We start from the raw sequence: 16,386 nt of genomic DNA on the forward strand, positions 1-16,386 counted from the left end.
ACCGTGCCCTAACACTCATCTAATCCACACCATCTCTTCCAATACTAATGTAATAATATGCACACCATGCCCTAACAGTCATCTAATCCACACCATCGCTTCTAATACTAATGTAATAATATCCACACCATGCCCTATCACTGATCTAATGCACACCATCGCTTCTAATACTAATGTAATAATATCCACACCATGCCCTAACACTGATCTAATCCACACCATCGCTTCTAATACTAATGAAGTAATATCCACACCATGCACTCCCACTCATCTAATCCACACCATCCCTTCTAATACTAATGTAATAATATCCAAACCATGACCTATCACTGATCTAATGCACACCATCGCTTCTAATACTAATGTAATAATATCCACACCATGCCCTATCGCTGATCTAATCCACACCATCACTTCCAATACTAATGTAATAATATCCACACCTTGCGCTATCACTGATCTAATCAACACCAATGCTTCCAATACTAATGTAATAATATCCAAACCATGCACTAACACTCATCTAATCCACACCATCGCTTCCAATATTAATGTAATAATACCCACACCATGCCCTATCACTGATCTAGTCCACACCATAGCTTCCAATACTAATGTAATAATGTCCACACCATGCCTTATCACTGATCTACTCCACACCATTGTTTCTAATACTAATGTAATAATATCCACAGCATGCCCTAACACTCATCGACTCCACACCATCACTTCTAATACTAACGTAATAATATCCACACCATGCCCTAACACTGATCTAATCCATACCATCGCTTCCAATACTAATGTAATAATATCCACACCATGCCCTATCACTGATCTAATCAACACCATTGCTTCCAATACTAATGTAATAATATCCACACCATGCCCTAACACTCATCTAATCCATACCATCGCTTCCAATACTAATGTAATAATATCCACATCATGCCCTATCACTGATCTGGACCACACCATCGCTTCCAATACTAATGAAATAATATCCACAGCATGCCCTATCACTGATCTAGTCCACACCATCGCTTGTAATACTAACGTAATAATATCCACAGCATGCCCTATCACTGATCTAGTCCACACCATCGCTTCTAATACAAATGTAATAATATCTACACCATGCCCTATCACTGATCTAGTCCACCCATCGCTTCCAATACTAATGTAATAATATCCACACCATGCCCTATCACTGATCTAGTCCACACCATCGCTTCCAATACTAATGTAATAATATCCAAACCATGCCCTATCACTGATCTAATCCACATCATCGCTTCCAATACTAATGTGGTAATATCCACATCATGCCCTATCACTGATCTAGTCCACACCATCGCTTCCAATACTAATGTAATAATATCCACATCATGCCCTATCACTGATCTAATCCACACCATCACTTCCAATACTAATGTAATAATATCCACACCATGCCCTACCACTCATCTAATCCACACCATCCCTTCTAATACTAATGTAATAATATCCACACCATGCCCTATCACTGATCTAATGCACACCATCACTTCTAATACTAATGTAATAATATCCACACCATGCCCTATCACTGATCTAATGCACAACATCGCTTCCAATACTAATGTAATAATATCCACACCATGCCCTACCACTCATGTAATCCACACCATCCCTTCTACTACTAATGTAATAATGTCCACACCATTCCCTACCACTGATCTAATGCACACCATCGCTTCTAATACTAATGTAATAATATCCACACCATGACCTATCACTGAACTAATGCACATCATCGCTTCTAATAGTAATGTAATAATATCTAAAACCATGCACTATCACTGATCTAATCCACACCATCGCTTCCAATACTAATGTAATAATATCCACACCTTGCGCTATCACTGATCTAATCAACACCATCGCTTCCAATACTAATGTAATAATATCCACACCATGCCCTAACACTCATCTAATCCACACCATCGCTTCCAATACTAATGTAATAATGTACACACCATGCCCTATCACTGATCTAGTCCACACCATCGCTTCCAATACTAATAATATCCACACCATGCCCTATCAATTGTCTAGTCCACACCATCGCTTCTAATACTAATGTAATAATATCCACACCATGCCCTATCACTGATCTAGTCCACACCATCGTTTCTAATAATAATGTAATAACATCCACAGCATGCCCTAACACTCATCTAATCCACACCATCGCTTCTAATACTAACGTAATAATATACACATCATGCCCTAACACTGATCTAATCCACACCATCGCTTCCAATACTAATGTAATAATATCCACACCATGCCCTATCACTGATCTAATCAACAACATCGCTTCCAATACTAATGTAATAATATCCACATCATGCCCTATCACTGATCTAGTCCACACCATCGGTTCAAATACTAATGAAATAATATCCACACGATGCCCTATCACTGATCTAATGCACAACATCGCTTCCAATACCAATGTAATAATATCCACACCATGCCCTAACACTCATCTAATCCACACCATCCCTTCTAATACTAATGTAATAATATCCACATCATTCCCTATCACTGATCTAATGCACACCATCGCTTCCAATACGAATGTAATAATATCCACACCATGCCCTACCACTCATCTAATCCACCCCATCCCTTCTAATACTAATATAATAATGTCCGCACCATGCCCTACCACTGATCTAATGCACACTATCGCTTCTAATACTAACGTAATAATATCCACACCATGCCCTAACACTGATCTAATCCACACCATCGCCTCTAATACTAATGTACTAATATCCACACCATGCCCTACCACTCATCTAATCCACACCATCCCTTCTAATACTAATGTAATGATATCCACACCATGACCTATCACTGATCTAATGCACACCATCGCTTCTAACAGTAATGTAATAATATCCACACCATGCCCTATCACTGATCTAATCCACACCATCACTTCCAATGCTAATGTAATAATATCCACACCTTGCGCTATCACTGATCTAATCAACACCATCGCTTCCAAGACTAATGTAATAATATCCACACCATGCCCTAACACTCATCTAATCCACACCATCGCTTCCAATACTAATGTAATAATGTACACACCATGCCCTATCACTGATCTAGTCCACACCATCGCTTCCAATACTAATGTAGTAATATCCGCATCATGTCCTATCACTGATCTAGTCCACAACATCGCTTCCAATACTAATAATATCCACACCGGGCCCTATCAATTGTCTAGTCCACACCATCGCTTCTAATAGTAATGTAATAATATCCACACCATGCCTTATCACTGATCTAGTCCACACCATCGTTTCTAATACTAATGTAATAATATCCACAGCATACCCTAACACTCATCTTATCCACACCATCGCTTCTAATACTAACGTAATAATATCCACATCATGCCCTAACACATCTAATCCACACCATCGCTTCCAATACTAATGTAATAATATCCACACCATGCCCTATCACTGATCTAATCAACAACATCGCTTCCAATACTAATGTAATAATATCCACATCATGCCCTATCACTGATCTAGTCCACACCATCGCTTCCAATACTAATGTAATAATATCCACAGCATGCCCTATCACTGATCTAGTCCAAACCATCGCTTGTAATACTAATGTAATAATATCCACAGCATGCCCTATCACTGATCTAGTCCACACCATCGCTTCTAATACTAATGTAATAATATGTACACCATGCCCTATCACTGATCTAGTCCACACCATCGCTTCCAATACTAATGTAATAATATCCACACCATGCCCTGTCACTGATCTAGTCCACAGCATCACTTCCAACACTCATGTAATAATATGCACATCATGACCTAACACTGATCTAACCCACACCATCGCTTCCAATACTAATGTAATAATATCCACATCATGCCCTATCACTGATCTAATCAACACCATCGCTTCCAATACTAATGTGATAATATCCACATCATGCCCTATCACTGATCTAGTCCACACCATCGCTTCCAATACTAATGCAATAATATCCACACCATGCCCTAACACTGATCTAATCCACACCATCACTTCCAATACTAATGTAATAATATCCACACCATGCCCTACCACTCATCTAATCAACACCATCCCTTCTAATACTAATGTAATAATATCCACACCATGCCCTGTCGCTGATCTAATGCACACCATTGCTTCCAATACTAATGTAATAATATCCACATCATGCCCTACCACTAATGTAACGCACAGCATCGCTTCTAATACTAATGTAATAATATCCACACCATGCCCTAACACTCATCTAATCCACAACATCGCTTCTAATACTAATGCAATAATATCCACACCATGCCCTACCACTCATCTAATCCACCCCATCCCTTCTAATGATAATGTAATAATATCCACACCATGCCCTATCACTGATCTAATGCACACCATGGCTTCTAATACTAATGTAATAATATCCACACCATGCCCTAACACTGATCTAATCCACACCATCGCTTCTATTACTAAGGTAGTAATATCCCCACCATGCCCTACCATTCATCTAATCCACACCATTCCTTCAAATACTAATGTAATAATATCCACACCATGACCTATCACTGATCTAATGCACACCATCGCTTCTAATACTAATGTAATAATATCCACACCATGCCCTATCACTGATCTAATCCAAACCATCGCTTCCAATACTAATGTAATCATATAGACAACCTGCCCTATCACTGATCTAATCCACACCATCACTTCCAATACTAATGTAATAATATCCACACCTTGCGCTATCACTGATCTAATCAACACCATCGCTTCCAATACTAATGTAATAATATCCACACCATGCCCTAACACTCATCTAATCCACACCATCGCTTCTAATACTAACGTAATAATATACACACCATGCCCTACCACTGATGTAATCCACTCCATCGCTTCCAATACTAATGTAATAATATCCACACCATGCCCTATCACTGATCTAATCAACACCATCGCTTCCAATACTAATGTAATAATATCCACACCATGCCCTAACACTCATCTAATCCACACCATCGCTTCCAATACTAATGTAATAATATCCACATCATGCCCTATCACTGATCTAGTCCACACCATCGCTTCCAATACTAATGTAATCATATCCACAACCTGCCCTATCACTGATCTAATCCACACCATCACTTCCAATAGTAATGTAATAATATCCACACCATGCCCTACCACTCATCTAATCCACACCATCCCTTCCAATACTAATGTAATAATATCCACACCATGCCCTATCACTGATCTAATGCACACCATCTCTTCCAATACTAACGTAATAATATCCGCATCATGCCCTATCACTGATCTAATGCACACCATCGCTTCTAATACTAATGTAATAATATCCACACCATGCCCTAACACTCATCTAATCCACACCATCGCTTCCAATACTAATGTAATAATATCCACACCATGCGCTAACACTCATCTAATCCACACCATCGCTTCATATACTAATGTAATAATATCCACACCATGCCCTATCACTGATCTAATGCACACCATGGCTTCTAATACTAATGTAATAATATCCACACCATGCCCTAACACTGATCTAATCCACACCATCGCTTCTAATACTAATGTAGTGATATCCACACCATGCCATACCACTCATCTAATCCACACCATCCGTTCTAATACTGATGTAATAATATCCACACCATGACCTATCACTGATCTAATCCACACCATCACTTCCAATACTAATGTAATAATATCCACACCTTGCACTATCACTGATCTAATCAACACCATCGCTTCCAATACTGATGTAATAATATCCACACCGTGCCCTACCACTCATCTAATCCACACCATCGCTTCCAATACTAATGTAATAATAACCACGCCATACCCTATCACTGATCTAGTCCACAGCATCGCTTCCAATACTAATGTAGTAATATCCACATCATGCCCTATCACTGATCTAGTCCACACCATCACTTCCAATACTAATGTAGTAATATCCACACCGTGCCCTATCACTGATCTAGTCCCCACCATTGCTTCTAATACTAAAGCAATAATATCCACACCATGCCCTATCACTGATCTAGTCCATACCATCGTTTTTAATACTAATGTAATAATATCCACAGCATGCCCTACCACTCATCTAATCCACACCATCCATTCTAATACTAATGTAATAATATCCACAACATGACCTATCACTGATCTAATGCACACCATCGCTTCTAATACTAATGTAATAATATCCACACCATGCCCTATCGGTGATCTAATCCACACCATCACTTTCAGTACTAATGTAGTAATATCCACATAATGCCCTATCACTGATCTAGTCCACACCATCGCTTCCAATACTAATGTAATAATATCCACACCATGCCTTAACACTGATCTAATCCACACCATCACTTCCAATACTAATGTAATAATATCCACACCATGCCCTACCACTCATCTAATCCACACCATCCCTTCTAATACTAATGTAGTAATATCCACACCATGCCCTATCACTGATCTAATGCACACCATCCCTTCTAATACTATTGTAATAATATCCACATCATGCCCTACCACTAATGTAACGCACAGCATCGCTTCTAATACTAATGTAATAATATCCACGCCATGCCCTAACACTCATCTAATCCACAGCATCGCTTCTAATACTAATGTAATAATATCCACACCATGCCCTACCACGCATCTAATCCACCCCATCCCTTCTAATAATAATGTAATAATATCCACACCATGCCCTATCACTGATCTAATGCACACCATGGCTTCTAATACTAATGTAATAATATCCACACCATGCCCTAACACTGATCTAATCCACACCATCGCTTCTAATACTAAGGTAGTAATATCCCCACCATGCCCTACCACTCATCTAATCCACACCATCCCTTCTAATACTAATGTAATAATATCCACACCATGACCTGTCACTGATCTTACGCACACCATCGCTTCCAATACTAATGTAATAATATCCACACCATGCCGTACCACTCATCTAATCCACACCATCCCTTCTTATACTAACGTAATAATATCCACACCATGCCCTAACACTGATGTAATCCACACCATCGCTTCCAATACTAATGTAATAATATCCACACCATGCCCTATCACTGATCTAATCAACACCATCGCTTCCAGTACTAATGTAATAATATCCACACCATGCCCTAACACTCATCTAATCCACACCATCGCTTCCAATACTAATGTAATAATATCCACATCATGCCCTATCACTGATCTAGTCCACACCATCGCTTCCAATACTAATGTAATCATATCCACAACCCGCCGTATCACTGATCTAATCCACACCATCACTTCCAAAAGTAATGTAATAATATCCACACCATGCCCTACCACTCATCTAATCCACACCATCCCTTCTAATACTAATGTGATAATATCCACACCATGCCCTATCACTGATCTTATGCAAACCATCGCTTCCAATACTAACGTAATAATATCCGCATCATGCCCTATCACTGATCTAATGCACACCATCGCTTCTAATACTAATGTAATAATATCCACACCATGCCCTAACACTCATCTAATCCACACCATCGCTTCCAATACTAATGTAATAATATCCACACCGTGCGCTAACACTCATGTAATCCACACCATCGCTTCTAATACTAATGTAATAATATCCACACCATGCCCTATCACTGATCTAATGCACACAATCGCTTCTAATACTAATGTAATAATATCCACACCATGCCCTAACACTGATCTAATCCACACCATCGCTTCTAATACTAATGTAATGATATCCACACCATGCCCTACCACTCATGTAATCCACACCATCCCTTCTAATACTGATGTAATAATATCCACACCATGACTTATCACTGATCTAATGCACACCATCGCTTCTAATACTAATGTAATAATATCCACACCATGACCTATCACTGATCTAATCCACACCATCACTTCCAATACTAATGTAATAATATCCACACCTTGCACTATCACTGATCTAATCAACACCATCGCTTCCAATACTGATGTAATAATATCCACACCATGCCCTACCACTCATCTAATCCACACCATCTCTTCCAATACTAATGTAATAATATCCACGCCATGCCCTATCACTGATCTAGTCCACACCATCGCTTCCAATACTAATGTAGTAATATCCACATCATGCCCTATCACTGATCTAGTCCACACCATCGCTTCTAATACTAATATAGTAATATCCACACCATGCCCTCTCACTGATCTAGTCCCCACCATTGCTTCTAATACTAAAGTAATAATATCCACACCATGCCCTATCACTGATCTAGTCCATACCATCGTTTTTAATACTAATGTAATAATATCCACAGCATGCCATAACACTCATCTAATCCACACCATTGCTTCCAATACTAATGTAGTAATACCCACACCATGACCTATCACTGATCTAGTCGACACCATCGCTTCCAATACTAATGTAATAATATCCACACCATGCCTTATCACTGATCTAGTCCACACCATTGTTTCTAATAGTAATGTAATAATATCCACAGCATGCCCTAACACTCATCTAATCCACACCATCACTTCTAATACTAACGCAATAATATCCACACCATGCCCTAACACTGATCTAATCCACACCATCGCTTCCAATACTAATGTAATAATATCCACACCATGCCCTATCACTGATCTAATCAACACCATCGCTTCCAATACTAATGTAATAATATCCACACCATGCCATAACACTCATCTAATCCACACCATCGCTTCCAATACTAATGTAATAATATCCACATCATGTCCTATCACTGATCTATTCCACACCATCGCTTCCAATACTAGTGTAATAATATCCACAGCATGCCCTATCACTGATCTAGTCCACACAATCGCTTCTAATACTAATGTAATAATATCTACACCGTGCCCTATCACTGATCTAGTCCACACCATCGCTTCCAATACTAATGTAATAATATCCACACCATGCCCTATCAGTGATCTAGTCCACACCATCGCTTCCAATACTAATGTAATAATATCCACATCGTGCCCTATCACTGATCTAGTCCACACCATCGCTTCTAATACTAATGTAATAATATCCACACCATGCCCTATCACTGATTTAATCCACACCATCACTTCCAATAGTAATGTAGTAATATCTACACCGTGCCCTATCACTGATCTAGTCCACACCATCGCTTCCAATAGTAATGTAATAATATCCACACCATGCCCTATCAGTGATCTAGTCCACACCATCGCTTCCAATACTAATGTAATAATATCCACATCATGCCCTATCACTGATCTAGTCCACACCATTGCTTCTAATACTAATGGAATAATATCCACACCATGCCCTATCACTGATCTAATCCACACCATCGCTTCCAATACTAATGTAGTAATATCCACGCCATGCCCTATCACTGATCTAGTCCACACCATCGCTTCCAATACTAATGTAATAATATCCACACCATGCCCTATCACTGACCTAATCCACACCATCACTTCCAATACTAATGTAATAATATCCACACCTTGCCCTATCACTGATCTAATCCACACCATCGCTTCCAATACTAATGTAGTAATATCCACGCCATGCCCTATCACTGATCTAGTCCACACCATCGCTTCCAATACTAATGTAATAATATCCACACCATGCCCTATCACTGACCTAATCCACACCATCACTTCCAATACTAATGTAATAATATCCACACCATGCCCTATCACTGATCTAGTCCATACCATTGTTTTTAATACTAATGTAATAATATCCACAGCATGCCATAACACTCATCTAATCCACACCATCGCTTCTAATACTAACGTAATAATATCCACACCATGCCCTAACACTGATCTAATCCACACCATTGCTTCCAATACTAATGTAGTAATACCCACACCATGCCCTGTCACTGATCTAGTCGACACCATCGCTTCCAATACTAATGTAATAATATCCACACCATGCCTTATCACTGATGTAGTCCACACCATTGTTTCTAATACTAATGTAATAATATCCACAGCATGCCCTAACACTCATCTAATCCACACCATCACTTCTAATACTAACGTAATAATATCCACACCATGCCCTAACTCTGATCTAATCCACACCATCGCTTCCAATACTAATGTAATAATATCCACACCATGCCCTATCACTGATCTAATCAACACCATCGCTTCCAATACTAATGTAATAATATCCACACCATGCCATAACACTCATCTAATCCACACCATCGCTTCCAATACTAATGTAATAATATCCACATCATGTCCTATCACTGATCTATTCCACACCATCGCTTCCAATACTAGTGTAATAATATCCACAGCATGCCCTATCACTGATCTAGTCCACACCATCGCTTGTAATACTAATGTAATAATATCCACAGCATGCCCTATCACTGATCTAGTCCACACCATCGCTTCTAATACTAATGTAATAATATCTACACCGTGCCCTATCGCTGATCTAGTCCACACCATCGCTTCCAATACTAATGTAATAATATCCACACCATGCCCTATCAGTGATCTAGTCCACACCATCGTTTCCAATACTAATGTAATAATATCCACATCGTGCCCTATCACTGATCTAGTCCACATCATCTCTTCTAATACTAATGTAATAATATGCACACCATGCCCTATCATTGATGTAATCCACACCATCGTTTCCACTACTAATGTAATAATATCCACACCATGCCCTAACACTCATCTAATCCACACCATCCCTTCTAATACTAATGTAATAATATCCACACCATGCCCTATCACTGATCTAATCCACACCACCGCTTCCAATACTAATGTAATAATATCCACACCATGCCCTATCACTGACCTAATCCACACTACCACTTCCAATACCAATGTAGTAATATCCACATCATGCTGTATCACTGATGTAGTCCACACCATCGCTTCCAATACTAATGTAATAATATCCACACCATGCCCTATCACTGATCTAATCCACACCATCACTTCCAATACTAATGTAATAATATCCACACCATGCCCTACCACTCATCTAATCCACACCATCCCTTCTCATACTAATGTAATAATGTCCACACCATGCCCTACCACTGATCTAATGCACACCATCTCTTCTAATATTAATGTAATAATATCCACACCATGACCTATCACTGATCTATTGCACACCATTGCTTCTAATACTTATGTAATAATATCCACACCATGCCCTATCACTGATCTAATCCACACCATCACTTCCAATACTTTTGTAATAATATCCACACCTTGCGCTATCACTGATCTAATCAACACCATCGCTTCCAATACTAATGTAATAATATCCACACCATGCCCTAACACTCATCTAATCCACACCATCGCTTCCAATACTAATGTAATAATATACACACCATGCCCTATCACTGATCTAGTCCACACCATCGCTTCCAATACTAATAATATCCACACCATGCCCTATTACTGATCTAGTCCCCACCATCGCTTCTAATACTAATGTAATAATATCCACACCATGCCCTATCACTGATCTAATCCACACCATCGCTTGCAATACTAATGTTATAGTATCCATATCATGCCCTAACACTCATCTAATCCACACCATCGCTTCCAATACTAATGTAATAATATACACATCATGCCCTATCACTTATCTAGTCCACACCATCGCTTCCAAAGCTAATGTAATGATATCCACACCATGCCCTATCACTTATCTTGTCCACCCCATCACTTCTAATACTAATGTAATAATATCCACAGCATGCCCTAACACTCATCTAATCCACACCATCGCTTGTAATACTAATGTAATAATATGCACACCATGCCCTATCACTGATCTAGTCCACACCATCGCTGCCAATACTAATGTAATAATATCCACACCATGCCCTATCACTGATCTAGTCCACACCATCGCTTCCAATACTAATGTAATAATATCCACATCATTCCCTATCACTGATCTAGTCCACACCATCGCTTCTAATACTAATGTAATAATATCCACACCATGCCCTATCACTGATCTAGTCCACACCATCACTTCTAATACTAATGGAATAATATCCACACCATGCCCTATCACTGATTTAATCCACACCATCGCTTCCAATACTAATGTAATAATATCCACACCATGTCCTATCACTGATCTAATCCACGCCATCGCTTCCAATACCAATGTAGTAATATCCACATCATGCCCTATCACTGATCTAGTCCACACCATCGCTTCCAATACTAATGTAATAATATCCACACCATGCCCTATCACTGATCTAATCCATACCATCACTTCCAATACTAATGTAATAATATCCACAGCATGCCCTACCACTCATCAAATCCACACCATCCCTTCTGATACTAATGTAATAATATGCACTCCATGCCCTGTCACTGATCTAATCCACACCATCGCTTCCAATACTAATGTAATAATATCCACACCATGCCCTATCACTGATCTAATCCACACCATCGCTTCCAATACTAATGTAGTAATATCTACATCATGCCCTATCACTGATCTAGTCCACACCATCGCTTCCAATGCTAATGTAATAATATCCACACCATGCCCTATCACTGATCTAATCCACACCATCACTTCCAATAGCAATGTAATAATATCCACACCATGCCCTACCACTCATCTAATCCACACCATCCCTTCTAATACTAATGTAATAATAACCACACCTGCCCTATCACTGATCTAATCACACCATCGCTTCTAATACTAATGTAATAATATCCACATCATGCCCTATCACTGATCTAATGCACACCATCGCTTCCAATAGTAATGTAATAATATCCACACCATGCCCTACCACTCATCTAATCCACACCATCCCTTCTAATACTAATGTAATAATGTCCACACCATGCCCTATCACTGATCTAATGCACACCATCGCTTCTAATACTAATGTTATAATATCCACAGCATGCCCTAACACTGATCTAATCCACACCATGGCTTCTAATACTAATGTAGTAATATCCACACCATGCCCTACCACTCATCTAATCCACACCATCCATTCTAATACTAATGTAATAATATCCACACCATGACCTATCACTGATCTAATGCACACGATCGCTTCTAATACTAATGTAATAGTATCCACACCATGCCCTATCGGTGATCTAATCCACACCATCACTTCCAGTACTAATTTAGTAATATCCACATCATGCCCTATCACTGATCTAGTCCACACCATCGCTTCGAATACTAATGTAATAATATCCACACCATGCCCTACCACTCATCTAATCCACACCATCCCTTCTAATACTAATGTAATAATATCCACACCATGCCCTAATACTCATCTAATCCACACCATCTCTTCTAATACTAATGTAATAATATCCACACCATGCCCTAACAGTAATGTAATATCTGCACCATTTCCCAACACCGATACAATATCCACACCATTCCCTAACACTAATCTAAATGTCCATACCATGCCCTAACACTAATATATTGACACAATTGCCTCTAATACTAATATATAGAATAATATCTAGTAAGTGGACCCTGTTGACATTGAGGCTTTTTTAAGGGTTTTACAGCTTTGGCTGAACTATAGCCTCTGTAATGGATTTTGATGATGTGTCTGCTTTGCTGGCATGGTATTGACATGGTTGTTTTAAAAAGTAACTTACTTTCCAATAATGTCATATTTCTAAGCAACTTCCCGTAGTAGTACAAAATACAACTTTTTCTTCCCTTAGATTCCCCAACAGTTATTGCCGTACCAGATTTGCAGTGTCGCACAAAATACTCTGGTATATTGCACTGAAAGCATGGACACTCTCCCAGGTAACTACCACATAACCCCTAGATCAGGAAATCAGCGTTGTTCCTACATGATAATTCGGTCCACAAACTCACTTCACTTTTACCTCGTGCCACACTTGGGAGTATAATGTGTTTTTTTTTTTTTTCATTCGGATCCAGTTTTCTTTTCCTGGAACTGTTTCCCAGACTTTCCTTCATATTTATGACCTTGACACATTTAAAGAGCACACAGGTTTTTGTTTGAACAGCTGTTTTCAGGTCTTTGGGGTATATACCTAGGAATGGAATCATTGAGTCATATGGTAAATCTATTTGTAACTTTATGAAGAAACATCAAATTATTTTACACGTAGGCTGCACCATTTTGTCACTTATTGTCACATATTGTCACAAGCAGTGTTTAAGAGTTCAAGTTTCTGCACATCTTTGTCAACACTTGTTATTTTTTAGTATAACTATTCTTGTGTGAGTTAAGGGTTATCTCTTCATGGTTTTAATTATGGTAATGATGTTAAGCATCTTTTCATGTGCTTGTTGGTGAAGTGTGTATTAAAGTCTTTTGTCAATTTTTAGATTGGGTTGTCTTTGCTGTGGAGTTGTAAAAGTTCTTTATACATTCTGGATAACAGACACTGATGAAGTATCTAATGTGCCGACATTTTCTTCCATTTTATAGGTTGTTGGAACGTAATAAGAGTTAATGTGTGGTCTCTGCTGCAGTGTCCTGAAACAGAGCGCTAAGCCTCGGGAATGTACGAAGTAATGTGTCTTTCGTATGCTAATGAAATGATTGATGGCTGGGGGCACCTGGATAGCCTCAGTGGGGCTGGCTGCCAAGGGAAGCAACCTTGTCATTAGAGGATTTGAAATTTCTTCCCCCGTCCCGTCTCTGTGAAGGGGAGAGGTGCTGATGGTTGAGTTGATCACCTATGGCCACAGACGTAACCAATTTGCCTGTGTAATAAAGGACAGGGTTGGGAGAGCATCTGTGTTGCTCTCCCAACACAGGAGATACTGGGAGGATCATGTCTGGTGAGGGCATGGGAGGCCTGCATTCCTTCCACATACCTCACCTTGTGCATCTCTTTTTCTGGCTTTTCATTTGTAGCGTTTAAAAGATCCTTGGTAATAAGTCAGGAATAGTAAGTACACTGCGTTCATGGGTTGTGCAATGTGATGTAGCAAATTGCTGAACCCAATAAGGGTGTTGTGGGAGCCTCCAATCTGTAGCAAAGTCAGACAGAAGGTAACCTGGGAACCTACTGTTTGTGGTTGGCACCTTAAGTGGTTACAGTCTTGTAACGGAGTACCCATATTTTCTTACAGAAGAAATGAATTAGTTTTACCATTTTGCTGTTCCTGCACTTAGCTCTTTAGGAATGCAATTATAAGCTTTACTGTCTCTCCACCAGACACTTCCTATACTGCAAACTTTTCCAACTGTGTGATAACTTAAAAGTTCCAGGGACCAAACCTTGAAACAAACTGGCACTTCCATATCTCTCCCCCACCAGGAGATTGGCAGCAGACAACAGTCAATTTACAACCTGGCTCTGCCCATGGTGGTGCTAGCAAGATCACCTAATGGAGAAAACATCAGAGCATGTCCCATAGACCCTGCACCTCCTCACCTCATCCCCTGCATGCCATTCTGGCAAGTCCGAAAGCCCTGCTTTCTGCCCAGAAAGTGGAAGCGCTTCCCTTAAGGCAAGAGCCTGTATGTTCCCTTCAGCTAAGCTCTGGCATAAAGTCACTTTCTTTTTACCATCCTTGTGTTTGTCATTTAAATTTGCAAGCAACAAGGGGCATGACGTGTATTCCTAGGACTGAGTCCTTAGCCTGTGGGGTCTGATGCTTTCTCCATTTACTGTCACAATTGGGTTGCACTGTAGGACACCCAGCTGGTACCCAAGATTTGGTCTGTGTGGGGAAAAAACCGATGTATCTGGTAACAGAAGTGTTCTGTGTTGAGTGTTGAGAGTATACTATAAGACAGTTGTTTTTCCTATTATAACATTTTGTCTTTCAACTTTTTTCTTCATGTCTTCTGAGACGTAAAAGTTGTAAATTTTGAGGAAATAAATTGATTTATTTTTCCTTTTGTGGTCTGTGCTTTTGGTGTCAGATGTAAGAAACTATTGCTACATGTAAGGTCATGAATGCTTAACTGTATGTTTTCTTCCAGAGTTTTTAGTTTTCACCTATTTTGGTCTTTGAGCCATTGTAGTTTAATTTTTTATGTGGTATGAGGTAAGGATACAATTTCATTTCCCTTTATGTGGATAGCAAGTTGCCTTACATCACTTGTTGAGGACAGGATTCTTTCCCCAATTTACTGGTAATGGACCTTGTCTAAAATCAGTTGA

At 39.4% G+C, this 16,386-nt stretch overlaps 1 protein-coding gene across 1 annotated transcript in view; it reads left to right on the plus strand.

The window, feature by feature from the left end:
- Nucleotides 1-16,121, plus strand: part of LOC117978671 (tubulin beta-8 chain-like) — a 95,537-nt gene extending 79,416 nt beyond the window's left edge. Inside the window, 2 exon segments of the mRNA XM_055114379.2 lie at nucleotides 13,954-14,041; nucleotides 14,697-16,121. The gene's annotated coding sequence lies outside the window, so the exon portion shown is untranslated.
- The last annotated feature ends 265 nt before the right edge of the window (nucleotides 16,122-16,386 follow it).

The sequence above is a fragment of the Pan paniscus genome, chromosome 1 (genome assembly GCF_029289425.2).
Source record: "Pan paniscus chromosome 1, NHGRI_mPanPan1-v2.0_pri, whole genome shotgun sequence".
Taxonomy (NCBI): Eukaryota; Metazoa; Chordata; class Mammalia; order Primates; family Hominidae; genus Pan; species Pan paniscus.